This window comes from Oryctolagus cuniculus, chromosome X (genome assembly GCF_964237555.1).
Source record: "Oryctolagus cuniculus chromosome X, mOryCun1.1, whole genome shotgun sequence".
Lineage (NCBI taxonomy): Eukaryota > Metazoa > Chordata > Mammalia > Lagomorpha > Leporidae > Oryctolagus > Oryctolagus cuniculus.
Window position 1 is genome coordinate 2,955,841 of NC_091453.1, and position 13,907 is coordinate 2,969,747.

At 42.3% G+C, this 13,907-nt stretch overlaps 1 protein-coding gene and 1 non-coding gene across 4 annotated transcripts in view; one reads left to right on the forward strand and one right to left on the reverse strand.

Annotated features, from left to right (window-relative positions):
* The window catches only part of TXLNG (taxilin gamma), a 60,621-nt gene that overhangs the window by 11,734 nt on the left and 34,980 nt on the right, over nt 1–13,907 (forward strand). Inside the window, exon 2 of one of the 3 annotated variants that reach the window (XM_051827624.2) lies at nt 4,273–4,485. The exons of the other annotated variants lie outside the window; for them this stretch is intronic. The gene's annotated coding sequence lies outside the window, so the exon portion shown is untranslated. The remainder of the gene's footprint in view (nt 1–4,272; nt 4,486–13,907) is intronic. 3 annotated transcript variants of the gene reach the window in all.
* LOC127484996 (U6 spliceosomal RNA) lies at nt 2,920–3,026 on the reverse strand. The gene has a single exon (XR_007912205.1). It is a non-coding gene; the product is annotated as a U6 spliceosomal RNA (small nuclear RNA).

Below are 13,907 nucleotides of genomic sequence, written 5' to 3' on the forward strand. Positions count from 1 at the left end.
CTTATGCTCTGGAGATGGATCTGCCTGGTTATTGGTGCAAAGATATGGCCCCCTCTCTGATCATGATTTAAATGAGCTGGCCTTCTAGTCTCTCTCCATCATTGTTTCTGCTGCAACCAGGACAGCAATTCTCAAACTTTTTGATTTGGGACTCATTTTACGTAGTTAAAAATTCCTGAGAATCTCAAGTAGCTTTTGTTCATGTGGGTTATAAAATTATAAAATAAAAAAATTGATTGCACTAGTTTTCCATTGCTATGTAACAAATTACCCTGGAACTTAGTGACTTTGAAACATTTATGATTTCACAGGTAATATAGATTAGGAATCTGAGTATGGTTTGCTGGATCCTCCACTTCAGGGTCTTTCATAGACCACAGTCATCTGAAGGCTTGACTGAGAAGGACCTACTTCCTAACTCACTTGGTGGTTGTTGGAAGGATTTAGTTCATCATGGGTGGTTGGACTGAGGCCCCAGTTCCTCATTAATTGTTGGCCTGAGACCTTCCTTGGTTCCTTGCCACAAGGGCCTTTCCAAATACATCTCACAACATGCAGCTGGCTTCATCAGAGCCAGTAAAAGAGAGAATGCCAATGTGAGAGAGAAGGAAGTCACAGTGATATCCCCGCACTTTCTGAATTCTCCATTAGAAGATGGTCACTAGGTTCAGCCCACATTCAAGGGGAGGGGATAATACAAGGTTGTAAATACCTAGAGGATCATTGATATTTTTGGGGCCCATGTCACAAGCTGCCTACCATGCATGTTAACAGTCCCCATGAAGAACCAGAAAGGAGGAACAGGAAGTTGAGACTTGATGTGTTTGAGATCCAGAAAGATTAATATTCGGTCTGGAAGAAACACTTTGGAGAGTGAATCTGAGCAGAATAACTTGAGATGCCAAGAGACATGCAGAAAATCCAAAGAAAGATAAGGATATTGTGTGCACCAAGAAGATAAGAACCAGAAGGCACTGGGATGGTAAAGATATTAAGCAATGAAATTGAAGCAGGAAAAATATAGTTGAGTGATAAAATTAAAAATAACTGGTTTCCAGAATAAAAGTTTATTAGAAAAGTGTTTTTTTTTTTTTTTTTAAACATGTTTGTCCATCTCTTTAATGAATGGCTTACTAGAAGACTGGTAAATCTTTTTGACTGCTTCTGCAATCAGTCTCCTGTAATTTACCAATTTAGTTAAAGTATATGAAGACAACATGGCTCACACCTGTATGTATTTTGAATAGGGAGTGGTCTTTTTAAATGTGGAAATTCTTTGATTCTATTGGTCTGTCTTGCATCTTTTAAAGGATCTTTTTTCTTATGCAACATTTTGTAATATCTATTAGTCATTTGGAAAATACTAGTTTACTGAATTGTGTTACTCTTTTAAGTGTTGACAGATTTCATTATAAAAATTATATAGGGACCGGCGCCGGGGCTCACTTGATTAATCCTCCGCCTGCAGTGTCGGCATCCCATATGGGCACCAGTTCTAGTCCTGGCTGCTCCTCTTCCAGTCCAGCTTTCTGCTGTGGCCTGGGAAGACAGTGGAGGATGGCCCCAGTGCTTGGGCTCCTACACCCACCTGGGAGACCAGGAAGAAGCACCTGGCTCCTGGCTTCAGATCGGCGCAGCACCGGCCGTAGTGGCCATTTGGGGGGTGAACCAACGGAAGGAAGACCTTTCTCTTTTAAAAAAATTACATAAACACAGCTAATAAATCACCACTGATCACATCAGAGAGGTCTTTTTAAGAATTGGGAAGCTGTCAAACATGGTAGCAGATAGTTTTCAAAAATTCTGTTTTTTGCTTGAAAGCTCGAATTGTATCATTGACAGTGAATTGTTTTGGCTGTTTGCCTTGAAGTGACAGACTCTCTTCTTATATTTTGGAGAAAATGTTTGCCAAATAGCCAAGTCTGAGCAAACAATCATAGTTTGTCTTTAAAACAAACAAACAAAAGAAACGAAGTTTCATGGAAAGAGTTTCTAGTTCAGTTCCTGATTCAAGCAGCTGTGGTCATGTTTTTCCTGAAGACCACCAGCATGCTTTGGTGTGTAGCAGAAGTGCTCTGTGTGTACTTCTCTGTCTTCCCATGGAGTTAAAAGATGTGTACTCAGTGGGTTGAGATTTAATATAATTAATAATTTTCATAGCTTCATCAAGGGCATTTTTAAGTGAAAATGGCTTTTTTTTCTCCCCTGTGAGTGTATGGTGGTGACAAAGACCATGACTTCTAGTGTAGTTTAGTGCCACTGCAAAGGACCCAGGAGCCAGCAGTATTAACTCATTACAGCCTTAGCACCAGCAGTGCAGTTGTTGACACTGAAAAAGGCCAATAACATTTTAGTGTTATTTTGAAAATAGTTTTCAGCCTTGTAGACTATTTGGAAGAGTTCACAAACCATACTTAGAGAACCACTGCCCCCAGTGGGGTCTGCTTTTTTCTTTGCTTCCTTTTCTGGAAGAGAATAGGCTTCTTAAGAATGTACCATCCTGGGGCTGGTGCTGTGGCATGGTGGATAAAGCCGCTGCCTGTAGTGCCAGCATCCCATGTGGGTGCCGGTTCGAGTCCCATCTGCTCCACTTCCGATCCAGCTATCCGCTATGGCCTGGGAAAGCAATAGAAGATGGCCTGGGTCCTGGGGCCCCTGCACCCACGTGGGAGACCGGGAAGAAGCTCCTGGCTTCAGATCAGTGCAGCTCTGGCTGTTGTGGCCAACTGGAGTGAACCAGCAGATGGAAGACCTCTTTCTTTCCCTCTCCTTCTCTCTCTGTAACTCTAACTTTAAAGTAAATAAATAATTCTTCAAAAAAAAAAAGATTGTGGCATCCTAATTATCGATTCAACTGTTTCATTTTGCTAATGGAATAATTCAGTAATCTTAGCAACCACTGTAGAGTTACACTTTTTTTTAAATATGGAATGCTTCACGAATTTACGTGTCATCCTTGCTCATGGGCCATGCTAATCTTCTCTGTATCATTCCAATTTTAGTATATGTGCTGCCGAAGCAAGCACGAGTTATGCTTTTTATTTGCTAAAGATTGGAAGAACATTCTAAACAGCATGTTCAACATGATTCTTTTTTTTTTTTAAAGATTGATTTATTTATTTGAAAGAGTTAGAGAAGGAGAGGCCTTGGGCCCCTGCACCCATGTGGGAGACCCGGAAGAAGCTCCTGGCTCCTGGCTTCGGATCGGTGCAGCTCCGGCCGTTGCGGCCATCTGGGGAGTGAACCATCGAATGGAAGACTTCTCTCTGTCTCTGCCTCTCTCTGTAACTCTGTCTTTCAAATAATTGAAATAAGTCTTAAAAGAAAAAAAATGGAGCGGCCGGGACTCGAACTGGCGACCATACAGGATACTGGTGCTGCAGGCGGCAGCTTTACCCACTAAGCCACAGTGCCAGCCCCTAGCATGATTATTTTGATATGTATTGTGTATGTGCTTGCCTGCAGTAAAATATACCTAATGTAAAATTTGTCATTTAACCATTTTTAGACATATAATTCAGTAGCAGTAAGTATGTTCACTTGTTGTGCAACCCTCACCACCATACATCTCCAGATCTTTTTTGTTTTCTTAAGCTGGAAGTGTATGCATTTAAACAACTACATTTCTCCCTCCTCCGAGCCCCTTGGCTACCACTGGTACTCTGCTTTATTTTTTAAATTTTATTTATCTCATTTATTTGAAAGGCAAAAAAAGAGAGATCTGTTTGCTTATTCACTCCCTAAATACTCAGAACAGCTGGGGCTGGGCTGGGCTGGGCTGAAGTCAGAAACCTAGAGCTTAATCTGGGTGTTGCATGTGGGTGACAGGGACCCAACTACTTGAGTCATCACCTTCTACCTCTCAGGGTGTGCACTAGAAAGCTGGATTATAAAACTAAGATTCAAACTCAGGCACTCCAATATGCAATGTAGGCATCCCAATAGTGTCTTCACCATTCTGCCAAATACCTGTCCCTGGTATTCTGTCTCTAACTGCTGTAGGTACCTTATGTAAGAGGAATGGCACAATACTTGTCCTTAGATGTCTGGCTTCTTTTATTTAGCATTATGTCTTCAAAGTTCATCTGTGTTATAGCATGTGTCAGAATTTCCTTAATTTTTAAGGCTCAATAATAGTTTATGGTTTACATAAACCACATTTTGTTTATTTATGGATAAACATTTGGATATTCCTCGTGATTAACTTTATTTTTTAAAAATGTTTATTCCTTTATTTTTTTAAATTTTTTTAATTTTCATTTTATTTGAAAGGCAGAGACACACAGATCTGTCTGCTGGTTCACTCCTCAGATGCCTGCAACAGCTAGGGCTGCACCAGGCCAAAGCAAGGAACCTGGAATTTCTTCTAGGTCATCCACGTGGGTGGCAGGAACCCCAGTACTCGAGTCATCATCTACTGCCTCCCAGGGTGTGCTTTAGCAGAAATGTTGGATTCGAAGTGGTGGAACTCTGACTCAAATCCAGGTACTTCGGTATGGGATATGGGTGTCCTAAGTGGCATTGTGTCACTTACCCGTCCCATGATTAACTTTAAATGTGGTTCTTTAGGGCATCCCCTATAGAAGCATCTGCCTGCATACAGATTCAATAAATGGAGCTGTTTGCCCTATACTACTCCCTAGTTTCTTCTTCTCTGTAATGGGGTATTCTCACTATCAGAATTCTAAGTGTAAACTAAATAACATATTTGAGATGAGTTCCTGGTACACAGTAATTAGTCATGTTAGATTTTTTTCCTTCTTCCTTTTACTCAGAACTTTAGTCTTGTATATACTATGATAGCTCTCTTTTGTGTATTCCATATATCTCAAACAGTAAGCTTAGATACTGTGCTTAGAAATAGTTAATTATCCATCATTGAATCCTTTTTTTAAGAACTAGTAATTTTGCAGATGTCCTATCCATATTCATAAATTGAGGCCAGTTTTTTTTTAAATTTTAAAGTTTATTTATTTGGAACCAAAGTGACAGGGAGAAACGGGGCAGGAGACAGGCAGCGGGGGATAGATCTTCCTTCTGCTAGTTCACTTCCCAAATGGCTATAATGGACAGACCAAAGCCAGGAGCCAGGAACTTCTTCCAGGTCTCCCATGTGAGTGCAAAGGCCCAAGCAATTGGGCCGTCTGTTGCTGCTTTCTCAGATGTATTAGCAGTAGCAGAGAGCTGGATCAGAGGTGGAGCAGCCGGAACTTGGAACTGGCGCCCATATGGGATGCAGGCATCTCAGGTGGTGGCTTAACCCATTATACCAGGACACCAGCCCCTGGCTTTTTTTTTTAATTGACATATAATAATTGTATATATTTATGGGATACAGTGTGGTGATTTGATACATGCATAATGATCAAATCAGAGTAATTGACATATCCATTACCAAGGACTTTTATCATTTCTTTGTGGTGAGAGCATTGAAAAACCTGAGGCCAAGTTTAAATGGAATATTTCTGTTTTCAGAATTGATTTTAGCCGAGAAATAAATGAAGAGTCCTTATAAAATGTCAAGCTTAGTAGTAGAGCCTACTTCAATTGTAATCTGGTAGAAGGACATGGGTGTGAAGATTTGAGGGAACAGACCAAAAAGGCTTGTTGCCTGATACTGCCTTTGGAAAGGTGAAAACTTTGAAGAATGCTTATTTGTTAGTGTATTTCCTATCAAACTGTTCTTTTCTTTCCACTAGTCAGGAACTTTCCTCCTCTACTCAGTGGTCAACTAATTTATTTAAAGGCATTCTACCTTTCTCCTAAAGATGTTTTCTTTACAGTCCCGATTGATTAATTCTTCACCTACTGGGATTAGAGGGAAGGGGGTTGGTTATTTTTTCTGTTTATCAACTAATCTATAATTGGCTTCGAACTCTGTTTCTCAAAGCCCATGCTATGCACTTGTTTTATATCCTTACTGCTAGCATTGCCTGTGACCTGTAGCTGAAGTTTGTCCAGTTTCAAATCTTGGCCCACATAACAGTTGAGCAAGTTAGGGATTTCTTTTTTTTTATTTTTATTTATTTTTATTTTTTTATTTTTTTGCAAGTTAGGGATTTCTATTAGGGATTCTGACACTCCTTGTGGTGAATTGGCTTGGTTGTATTTGCCATTGGCACAGAGTAAGGCCAAGGGAAAAGATGATGGGAATGAGGTATAACGTCTGCCATCTTCAGATGCCGAGCTTGAACTAATATTGGAATAATGAAAAAGTAGGAGACTGATATCCAAGCCAAATCTCAACTTAAAAAGCCTTTGTGAAAAAATAAAAGTGGAGCTGGAGCTTTGGTGTAGCATGTAGAGCTGCCGCCTGCAGTATTGGCATCCCGTATGGGTGCTGGTTCAAGTCCCGGCTGTTTCACTTCTGATCCAGCTTTCTGCTGATGGCCTGGGAAAGTAGTGGAGGATGGCTCAAGTCCTTGGGCCCTGCAACCATGTGGGAGACCCACAAGAAGCTCCTGGCTTCAGATCAGCTCCACTCCATCCGTTGCAGCCATTTGGGAATGAAGCAGTAGATGGAAGACCTCTCTCTCTCTCTCTCTGCCTCTCTGCAACTCATGGTGAACAATTCTAGGATGTCCTTGTAGGAAAGTTTTATCTATATGCTGGCTTATATATGAATTTTTTTATTGATGTCATCTTTTACTAGACATTGGCCTTTTTTCCTTTTATATCTTGGATATCTGTCCTTATCGACATATAATCTACATTGAATAGCTGCATAGTTTTACTTCATGGATGACCGTTACATATTTAACTAATTCCCTACTGGTGGTCATTTAGGTTGTTTGCAGATTTTGCATGATACTGAACAGTGGTTTGGTGAATACGCTTTTGCACTTGAGTGAGAATATCCATGGAATAAACTTGCAAGTTGTGGAATTGCTGACTGAAAGTGAATGTGGATTCAGACATTGATAGAGATTGGACAATACCTCTATAAAACCCACTCTACCAATTTAGAGTCCTCCTCTAGGAGTATACGAAGTAATCTGTTTGCCTACACCGAGGAGGTATTTTTAGATATCCGTGAAAATCTGAAAGATAAAAGATGTTACTTTTTTTTAAAAAGGATTTATTTATTTGAAAGGCAGAATTAGAGGCAGAGGGAGGGAGGGAGAGAGGTGTCTTCCATCCACTCCCCAAATGGCTGCAATGGCCAGAGCTGCGCCGATCTGAAGCTAGGAGCCTGGAGCCTCTTTGGGGTCTCCCACACGGGTGCAGGGCCCAAGGACTTGGGCCATCTTCTGCTTTCCCAGAACATAGCAGGGAGCTGGATCTGAAGTGGAACAGCCAGGACTTGAACCGGCACCCATGTGGGATGCCGGCACTGCAGGTGGGGGCTATACCTGCTATGCCACAGCGCCGACCCCAGTGCCTTACTTTTGCATTTTCATTTGTATTTTTTTCATCATAAGCAAGGTTGAGAATGTTTTACTATATTGATTATTTTTATTTCTTTAATTATGATTTGCTTGTTCATAAATCCTTGAAAATGGAGTCTCTTGACTTATTTGGGAGAGCTTCTTACAGTCTTTTGGCCAGTCTGAAGGCCATGAAAAGCATTTTATTTAGGATTTCTTCCAGTTCTTTGCTGTTTTCATTTTTCACATTTGAATCTTGGTATATCTGGAGGTGTGAGACAGTATACTACTTTGTTCCCCCCATGGTTATGGAGATATGACAGATAATTTCTTTGAACACTTTGAAATGATACCATTTTTAAAAAAAAGATTTATTTATTTTCAAAGTCAGTTACAGAGAGAGATCGAGAGATCTTCCTTCCGCTAGTTCACTCACTTCCCAGGTGGTCGCAACAGCCAGCAGCAGGCCGGGCTGAAGCCAGGAGTTAGGAGTTTTCTTTTGGGTCTCCCACATGGGTGGCAGGGGCCCAGGTAGTTGGGCTATCATCTACTGCTTTCCTAGGCCACTAGCAGGGAGCTGGATTGGAAATGGAGGAACTGGGAGACAAACAGTGCCCATGGGATGCTGGCATCACAGGTGGCGGCTTCACCCACTGTGCCACAATGCCAGCCACAACGCCATTTTTTTAAACATTTATTTATTTGAGAGAGCAACAGGGAGGGGGAGAGAAAGATGGAGGGAAGGAAGTCTCCGCTCTCTCCCTCTGCCTCCCTTCTTCCTCTTCCTCCCCCCCCTTTCCCTTCTCTCTCTCCCCCTATTCTCCCCCTCGTCCTCTCCTTCTTTCTCTCCCTCTCCCCCTCTCCCCCATCTACTGGTTCACTCCTAAATTCCCACAGCAGCCAGAGTTGGTCCATGCTGAAGCTGGGAGCCTGGAATGCCATTCGTGTTCTCTGGTGTGGGTGGTAGAGACTCAAGTACTTCCATCATCTGCTGCCTTCCAGGGTGTGCATTAGCCGCATCCTGGATCAGAAGTAGAGCAGCTCGGACTTGAACTAAGCATTCTTATGTGGGATGCGGGAGTCCCAAGTGGTGGCGTAACTCGCTGTAGCACAATGCGTGCCTCAATGACATTTATTTATTTATTTATTTATTTATTTATTTTTATTTTTGACAGGCAGAGTGGACAGTGAGAGAGAGAGACAGAGAGAGAAAGGTCTTCCTTTGCCGTTGGTTCACCCTCCAATGGCCGCCGCTGCAGCCGGCGCACCGCGCTGATCCGATGGCAGGAGCCAGGATCCAGGTGCTTTTCCTGGTCTCCCATGGGGTGCAGGGCCCAAGCACCTGGGCCATCCTCCACTGCACTCCCTGGCCATAGCAGAGAGCTGGCCTGGAAGAGGGGCAACCGGGACAGAATCCGGCGCCCCGACTGGGACTAGAACCCGGTGTGCCGGCGCTGCAAGGTGGAGGATTAGCCTATTGAGCCACGGCGCCGGCTCTCAATGACATTTTTTAAAATATTTATTTGAAAGTAATAGAGGAGAGACAGATATCTTCCATCTGCTGGTTCACTCCAGCCAGGGCTGGGCCAGGCCGCAGCCAGGAGCTTCATCCAGGACTCCAGTGTGGGTGGCAGGAACCCAAATACTTGGGCAATCTTCTGCTTTTCCTAGGCCATAGCAGGGAGCAGGATTATAAGTGGAGCAGCTGGGACACAAACTGGACCCATATGGGGCTCTGGTGTCATAGGGGGTGGCTTTACCTAACAACTCTGGCTGCACATGATTTTAATGTATAGTAAATTCCCATGTATGGGTATATGTGGTCTCTTTTGGAAGACAGTGCTATATAATTAGGAAGTCTCAGGCAAGTATTTCATGCCTGGAATATAAATAAGTTCTCACCTTTGGAAGTTTATATTTTGAAGCACTAAGAATTTATTACCTTAAAGAATATAGGCATATTGTAGAGACATGTATACCACAGTCTAATTATATACTAGTGCACAGCAGTATATCATTTTATCTGTTAAAATAAAAACCCTTTGATTTCATTTCTTTGTTCTAACACAGTAAAACAGAGTGCTATTTAAGGACGCATTGAATTATGTAATTACATATTTTAAAGACTTTGATCCAAAATATTTAAAGCAGGATTTTGAGATTAATGATTGATAAAGTGTTAACTGTGAGGAAAATTTTGATATTTAGAATAATTATTTGAACATTAAGATGGCTTTGTATATAAACCATTTTAAATGACATATAAAGCTAATGACATTTTTCTACTTTATGTACATGAAAGTGTAATTCTTATAATAGGTGTATTTGTAAAACTTTGTATTTGGAAATGTAAAAGCCCCCCAAATACTGGAAGAGTTTAGGATGTGGTTAATATTTATTTATTTATTTTTAAAGATTTATTTATTTATTTGAAAGGGTTACACAGAGAGAGAGAAAGAGAGGGAGAGAGGTCTTACAAGATGGTTAATATTTAAAATTGAAAGTAAATAAAGGGGGCTGGCACTGTGGCACAGTGGGTTAACACCCTGGGCTGAAGCACCAGCATCCCATATGGGCGCTGGTTTGAGACCCGGCTGCTCCACTTCTGATCCAGCTCTCTGCTGTGGCCTGGGAAAGCAATAGAAGATGGCCCAAGTCCTTGGGCCCTTGCACCCCCGTGGGAGACCCTGAAGAGGCTCCTGGCTCCTGTCTTCGGATCGGTGCAGCTCCAGCTGTTGCGGCCAATTGGGGAGTGAACCAGCAGATGGAAGACCTCTCTTTTTCTCTCTCTCTCTCTCTCTCTACCTCTCCTTTCTCTGTGTAACTCACTTTCAAATAAATAAATAAATATTTTTCAAAAAGAAATAATGCCAGTAGCCGATGTCCCCCTGAGAGATACAGGGTGTCTTTGATTTCTTTTACTACTTTCCTGTCCAATTCTGCCTTCACGGGCCTGCACCAGGCAGCGCAAGTGTGACTGCTTATATGTTCTTGTCTTCACGTTCCTGGTTGGTAGTATACAACTCTTAGGGTAAACATTTAGAGACAGGGTTGGAGGGATTTTTAGAGATAATTTAGTTTATCCTAAAGCACAATTAAAAACAAAAATAACAAAGAATCCCAACCTCAGTCTCTTAAATAATCACTGCAAATTTAAAGATATCCCTACCCCAAATGAGATGTGTGTCACTTCCCTAAATCTGAGTTGATCACTGTTAAACATTACACGTCTTTGCCAGTGTTTTCCTAAATACATACTGGTATATCTAGCATACTGTGCCTCTTTAGTTATTCCTCTTTTTTTTAATAAGCAAAGTTTGAAGTTCTTGACTTTTTTTTAAGATTTATTTGAAAGTTAAGAGTTACGCAAAGAGAAGTCTTCCATCCGCTGCTTCACTACCCCAGGTGGCCGCAACTGTTGGAGCCACGCCGATCGGAAACCAGGAGCTTCTTCCAGGTCTCCTGCCTGGGTACAGGAGCCCAAAAACTTGGGCCATCTTCCACTGCTTTCCCAGGCATGTTAGCAGGTACTGGATTGGAAGTGGAGCAGCTGGGACTTGAACCAGAACCCTTATGGGATGCCAGCATCACAGGTGGCAACTTTACCTGCTATGCCAGAATGCCAGCTCCTAGATATTTAATTTTTTTAAAAAAATATTTTATTTATTTATTTGAGAGGTAGAGTTACAGACAGTGTGAGAGGGAGAGACAGAGAGAAAGGTCTTCCTTCCATTGGTTCACTCCCCAAATGACTGCAATGACCAGAGCTGTGCTGATCCAAAGCCAGGATCTTCTTCCTTGTCTCCCCTGTGGGTGCAGGGGCCCAAGGACTTGGGCCATCTTCTACTGCTTTCCCAGGCCCAGCATAGAGCTGGATTGGGAGAGGAGCAGCTGGGACTAGAACTGGTGCCCATATGGGATGCCGGCACTGCAGGTGGAGGATTAACCTGCACCACAGCACCGACCCTGAATTTCTTAGATTTATTTTGTAACTGTGTCAGAGTTCTGTTTGACTTTGGACTTTGATTTCCCAAGGCTCATTTATAAGTGAGGGGAACAGTGTAATAGAACATAGGCTCTTGAATTTCGTAGATATGAATTTTGCTGATCCCTTACTTTAATGTAACCTTGAGCAAGAGTTAATTAATCCCACCAAGTCTCATTTTCCTTATCTGGGGATAATTAGGCCTACCTTTCAATAGGGGAGGTTAAATGGGATAACTTTGAGGGTGCTTCGCATAGTGCGTACTTGAAGGTACTAAAGGTTTCCTTTACCTGTTTGCTAAGTTCTTTCTGTACTCTTCAGGAATGTGAGGCAAGCTAAGGATCTCTGCCCAGGAAAATATATAAATGTCCACCAGCTCTCTCACTGCTCCCTTTAGGGCCACCGTGGCCTTTGCTGGCTGCTACTGTTGGGGGCATTGAAGCTCTTGTAAGCAGACAGTAGTTGAAATAATTGGGAAGCAAATGTGGGTGTTAGCTGTTGTTTTCTTCTTAGTTTACTTACACCAGTATCAATAAAAGAACATCTATATTAAAAGCATTTAACCCTTTTGAACAGAGTAAGCCGAAGAAATATGGTTCTTTAGCTTCAACAATATTTGAAAAAGCGTAAGTGAAAGTTTTCAACTTAAAAATTATTCATCCATCTCTAGTCACAAAGGGGAAGAAACTTATTTCTAGAGGCTTTTAATTTCCATGTAATCTCAGTTTCAAAAAACTTATGAGTAGGGGACTCCTTCCTGTTTACTTGCAAACATTTCTATAATAGTTATTCTTTGCTCCTACAATTTATTAATGGTAAACTGTTGGCTGCCCATTTTTAAGGCATTTCTTAGTTAATTAGGGATTTGTCTTAGCTCCAAGTATTGAGACAGTGGAAGGAAGATTATGAAATGTATCTTTAGACCAGACGGAGCAGCTGGGATGGGAGATGATTGGTATTTAAGCCTCTTGTAGGCACTGTTGGAACACATGGTGTACTTCTGTAGCAGTGGCATGTTTTTTTAGTGTTTGTTTTTTTTTTATTTGTATTTAATTTATTTGAAAGGTGAAAAGACAGAGATCTCCCATCCACTCATTCACATTTCAAATTCACACAACAGCTGGAGCCAGGAACTCCATCTGCATTTCCTATGTGGGTAGCAGGGTCCCAACTACTTGAGCCATCACCTGCTGCCTTCCAGAGTATACATTAGCAGGAAGCTGGAATAGGGAGTAAAGCTGGGATCCAAACCAAAGGACTCCAGATCTGGGATGCAGGGGTCCGAAGTGACATCTTTTTTATTTTTTTAAATTATTTATTTATTTTTTTGACAGGTAGAGTTATAGAAAGACAAAGAGAAAGGTCTTCCTTCCATTGGTTCACCCCCCCAAAAGGCTGCTACTGCCGGCACTGTGCCAATCTGAAGCCAGGAGCCAGGTGCTTCTTCCTGGTCTCCCAAGTGGATGCAGGGCCCAAGCACTTGGGCCATCCTCCACTGCCTTCCCGGGCCACAGCAGAGAGCTGGACTGGAAGAGGAGCAACCGGGACTAGAACCCGGCACCCATATGGAATGCCGGCACCGCAGGCGGAGGATTAACCAAGTGAGCCACGGCGCTGGTCTCCCCAAGTGACATCTTTTAACCATTATGCAAAATGCCTTCCCACTGTAGTGACTTTTAGGCTACAGGAGGTACACATACTGCTCACAAGTATAGACTTGATAAACAAGATAAAAATGTGATAGTTTTTGTTTCACAAATTTGTTCAGATATTAGAGAACTATATTCACCCAGGTGTTTGAGAAAGTTCTTGTCATAGTAACTCATGGTACCTAATGACAAGCTTGCTGTGGAAGTCTCTCTTCCCCTCCTATTCCCTACCCACCCAGTTTCCCTCCACTATATTCTCTGTACCTTACCAAAGATTGTATGTGCTTCTCTGCTCATAAAGTTGTACAATCCTACCACCAGACAACCCCAAATCATGGCGTGTAGTACATACTATAGGGTATTTTTCTTTTTTCAGTCTATTCTTAGAGACCAGTAATTACATAACTGTCTCCTGTATTTTATTGTTATGTGCTTATTTGTGTTTCTTTGAAAGGCAGAGCAACAGAGACCATCTGCTAGTTCCCTCTCCAAGTGCCGGAAACAGTCAGCAGTGAGCCAGGGACCCAGCTACTTGGGTCATTGCCTGCTGTCTCCCAGAGTATGCATTAGTAGGAAGTAAGAATTGGGAGCAGAGCCAGGGCTTGAAGAATATCTGGGCCAGCTGCACCACAACAGCAGCCCCTGGAAGTGAATTTTGACCTTTTTTTTTTTTTAAAGATTTATTTATTTGTTTGAAGGGCAGAAATACAGAGAGAGGGGGAGGGACAGAGACAGAGAGATCTTCCATCTGCTGGTTCATTCCACAAATAGCCACAATAGCCAGGACTGGGCCAGGCCAAGGCCAGGGCAAGAGCTTCTTCTGGGTCTCCATGTGGGAGGCAGGGGCCTAAACATTTGGGCAATCTTCTGCTGCCTTCCCAGGTACATTAGCAGGGAGCCAGAGTA